Source organism: Penaeus japonicus, unplaced genomic scaffold (genome assembly GCF_977035675.1).
Source record: "Penaeus japonicus unplaced genomic scaffold, GWHDUDI00000001_assembly GWHDUDI00000009, whole genome shotgun sequence".
Lineage (NCBI taxonomy): Eukaryota > Metazoa > Arthropoda > Malacostraca > Decapoda > Penaeidae > Penaeus > Penaeus japonicus.
Window position 1 is genome coordinate 32,427,465 of NW_028234411.1, and position 5,000 is coordinate 32,432,464.

Below are 5,000 nucleotides of genomic sequence, written 5' to 3' on the forward strand. Positions count from 1 at the left end.
CTTCTCTCTCTCCTCTCTACTTCCGTCCCTCCCTCCACTTCCTACCCTTTCCCTCTTTCTCTCTGTAACAATGTAACTGTTTATGTTGCATTTCCTTTTTTCTCTCTCTCCCTTTTTCCGACTGTCTCTATTTCATTCTCTTTCTTCCATCCCTTTCTCTTCTTCCCCTCTTTTAATTTCCCTCATGCTTTATTATCATTACTGTGACTATCAGTTTTGATATATAGTAACCATATCATGATCATGATTATTGCTATTACTGTTGTTATTATTGTTATTATTATCATTATCATTAGTATTAGTATTATTGTTATTATCATTATTGTCATCATCATCATCATTTGCATCATGATTGTTCTTACTATTGTAATTATCATCATCATTACTATCATTAATATTATCATTATATCACTAATAGTAGTAGCAGTGGTAATAAAAGTAGCAGCAGTAGTAGAGTTTGTTCTCGTTATCATAATTGCTATCATTATTTGTGTAATTATTTTCGTTACTATTATTACTGTTTTCAGAAAGATTGTTATCATCATCATTATCATTTACATTATTTTTATCACTATTATCGTTATCAATATCTTTATCCTTATCCTTGTTATCATTATTAGAAATATTAGTAGCAGTATTAGTATTACCTTAGCATTACCATTATCATTACTATTGTCATTATCATTATTACCTATATCATTACTATTATCATTATCATTATTACCATTATCATTACTATTGTCATTATCATTATTATTACTATTGTCATTATTATCATCTTTATCAGTATTAGTTGTGTCATTAATATCATTATTATTATCAATTTTACTACTACTATTATCATTTTGATTACTAATATAATCATCCTTACATTTTGTTCGCATTACCATCACAATTATTATCATCGTTAACCTCATTACTAACCATTATCATCATCGTTAATATCATAATTAGCATTATCACATTTAAAACTGCTATCTGTATTATTACCTTCAGTATCATCATCGTGACTAATTTCATTTATACTACTACCAGTAATTGAAAAAAAAACCTTCAATTGTCCCAAACCCTCCTTTCATATTGATAACCACGACGCCCCCATTAATTACTTAACCCAGAGAACGCACGCTGCACCATAGCCGGCACCATATCGACTAAGCAGGCCGTTTTCTTGTGCGAGTCTCAGCTTCCCTCTCCCGCTATTCCTCACACGCAGCAAAACGATCTGGGTCACCGGGTTCGATAGAATGGTGTGTGAGCTATGTATTTCAATGGAAAATGGAAGATGGAGTTCACGTTTCACCAGACACGAGAGACGGCACTCGTTCTTTTTTTTTTTTTGGGGGGGGGGGGGGGGGAGTAGTTTTGATGCCTTTGGAGGCCTCAAAGCTGCGCGCAGCAAATGCGATTGCCAGGTCACACGTGGCGTTTTACAGGTGAAATAAGGGGAAGGTCATTATAGATACGACCTAACACACTGACGCCGCTAGCCTCAAGCATAAAGATTAGATTAAGATAAGGAAAGGCAAAATACATTCTTGTTAACATACAAATAGATAAAGGCACCAGTAACAGGTAAAAAGATGTGAGCAGACAAGCAGATAGGGACTCACAGGCCAACGGAATTTCCAGCTTTATTCATTCTTATTACTGTTGTTATCATCACTTTTGCTATTATGAATATTCTGTTATTATTTAAACCTTGTCTAAAGTATATACTGACATTTCACAGCGCAAAAGGAATAGCTCTTGATATTCCCTACATGTCCCGAAAATGATATTATGGAACTGTACAGTATAAAAGTCTGTTGGATAATGCTGCACGAGTACAAAAAATATTCTTTCCCTTCATTTTTGTCTTCATATTTACGTCATTCCAAGCCAAAGCCTTGACGCACAACCAATATGCACTTCATGTATTTCTCAGCAAATCACTCGACGGAGGTGTCTTTGATACATACTGCTGCCTGCGGCGAAAGCAGGTGGCTAGAACGCTCTCCTGTTGATCAACATTTTTCCATTGTTTTTCCTGCTTGTAAATGCCGCATTTTTGTTGTTTGAACAGATTTACCGAAGACTTATTGATCGAGTTCCTCTCGGGAATATTAGAGCAAATAGGAGAACTACTACTATTACTATTACGAGTACAATGACGGCATCTACTACTATTATAAATACTGCTACAACTATTACTTCTACAAAACGATACCATTACTGCTTCTACTACTGCGATAGAGAGCACTGACCAGGTTTTCTTACCTGCCGACTGTAGAATAAGATTACCCGTAAGCTAGGGCTTACAGGTAATTGACTAATAGACTAAGATTACCTGTAAACTAGGGCTATTTACCCTCAATATTCATATAGGCATTTACCCACCCATCCCACCTCCCTCACAGAGAGAAAGAGAGAGAGAGAGAGAGAAAGAAAGAGAGACATAGAGAGAGAGAAGGAGACAGAGAGAGAAAGAAAAAGACATATAGAGAGAAAAGGAGACGAAGATAGAGAGAGAGAAGGAGACATAGAGAAAGAGAACGATACATAGAGAGAGAGAGAACGATACATAGAGAGAGAGAAAAGAAGACATAGAGAATGAGAGAGGGGCAGAGAGAGAGAAAGAAAGATATATAGAGAGAGTATATATATATAATGAGAGAGGTATATATATATATATATATATATATATTATATATATATATATATATATATATATATATATATATATATATAAATATATATATATTTATATATATACAGAAAAGAGAGAGAGAGAGAGAGAGAGAGAGAGAGAGAGAGAGAGAGAGAGAGAGAGAGAAGGAGACATAGAGAGAGAGAGAGAAGGAGGCATGGAGAGGGAGAAGGAAACATAGAGAGAGAGAGAACTCAGCGAGAAGCGAGAGGAACAAGAGAAAGTAGAAGAGAGAAAGAGAAGATAAGAAAGAAAGAAGAGGAAGAGAAAGAAAGGAAAAGGAAAGAAAAAGGAGAAAGAGAAAGAGAGGAAAGAGAAAGAAAGAAGAAAGGAAAGATAGGGGGAAGTAAGACAGAAAGAAAGAAGAGAAAGAAAGGGGAGAATGAAGGGAGAGAAAGAAAGACAAAGAAAGAAAAGAAATGAAAGAGAAGAGGAAGAAAGAAAGGAGTAGAAAGTAGTGAAAGAGAAGAGGAAAGAGAGAGAGAAGAAAGAAAGAGAAAGAGAAACAGAGAAGAGAAAAGAGAAGAGAGAAAGAGAAAAAGTGAGAGAGGAGGAACTAAGGAAGAGAAAAAGGATAGATAAACAGAGAGAGAAAGAGAGAAGAAGAAAGAGAAGATAAGAAGAGGAGAAGAGAAAGAAAGAAGAAAGAGAAGAAGAAGGATGAAGAAGAAAGAAAAGAGAGAGGAAGAAGAAAGGAAAGAAGAGAAAGAGAGAAGAACAGAAAGAAAGGAAGAAGAGAGAGAGGAGAAAAGAGAAAAGAGAAGAATCGAGAGAAAGAGAGAGAGAGAGGAAAGAAGAAAGAAGAAAGAAGAAAGAAATGAGAAGGAGAGAAGAAGGAGAAAGAAGAGAAAAAGAAGGGGACGAAAGGAGAAATAGAGAGAGAAAGAGAGAAAAAAACATCGAGAGAGAAGGAGACATTGAGATAGATAGAGAGAGAGAGCGAGAGAGAGAGAAAGAGACATAGAGAGAGAGAGAGAGAGAGAGAGAGAGAGAGAGAGAGAGAGAGAGAGAGAAGACTTAAAGAGAGAGAGAAGGAGACATAGAGAGAGAGAGAGAAGGAGGCATAGAGAGGGAGAAAGAGACATGGAGTGTGAGAGAGAAAATGAGACATAGATAGAGCGAGAGATAAAAGGAGACATAGAGAGAGAGAGAAGGAGGCATAGAGAGAGATAGAAGGAGACATAGTTAGAAAGAGAGAAGACATAGAGAGAGACATATCTCTCTTTCTCTCCCCCTTCTCTCTCTGTGCTCGGAGTTCCACATATTGATAAGTCCCCCCCCCCCCCCCCCCCCCCCCCCCAACACCCCCCCACCCCTTCAGATGATAATGTGGAATTTTTTTTTTTTTTTTTTTTTTTTGTTTTTTTTTTTTTTTTTTTTTTTATTTTTTTTTTTTTTTTTTTTTTTTTTTTTATTTTTTTTTTTTTTTTTACGGTTGATATTAAAAGGTTTCCTTTATATAGTATTTATACAAATATAATTAAAATTTTATACGAAAGATGCAGAAAAACTTGTATTCTATATCTGTTAAAACTGGACTTGATTCAACATCGGTTATATTGATTTTGTCAGTGATTCAAGACGTTTTACTTTTAATCAGATGATAAGGTTGATAATAGCAAGGTTAATGATGATGGTAATGTTAGTGATGATAGTAGTGACAATATTTGCAATACAGATGATGACAACAGCGATGGTAAAGACAATGATTATGATGATATTAATATTTGATGCTGATGCTTTAAGAGGTAACATCACCGAAGGAAAGAGAGAAGGAGAAGAAGGAAATTGAGATATATGAGAAAGAAGAAGAAGAACTAGAGTAAGCACGGATGTGAAAACATTAGTTTTCTGTAAAATTTACTTTTCAGAATGTATGCTTTCTTTCTCGGCTTTAATGATGATCCGACAGACCACAAGCAGATCTGTGAAACTCATTTATCACAATGGCTTTCAGCGAGTGGTAAGCTGTCTTGTCGTGTTGAGATTATCAGGACGCAAAAAAGGGAAACTTTTATTTTGTGTATCACGAAAACATTTAATAAGTACTCTATCATTTTTGTTTTTCTATTTTACAGTGTGCATTTTATGTTACATGTTATATTTCGACAAATAGATTTTAATCGTATCTATCTATCTTTTGTTGTGACAGATTTCCTATCTATAAAGTGATGTTTTTTTTTTCATAAATGTTCACTTTCACTTGTTTTATGAATAAACATGACTACCAAATAATCTTAATATTCGGTTTCTCATAAAATCATTCATGTTTGATTGTGGTGCGTGATGCTAAATTGTCGCTATATTTGCT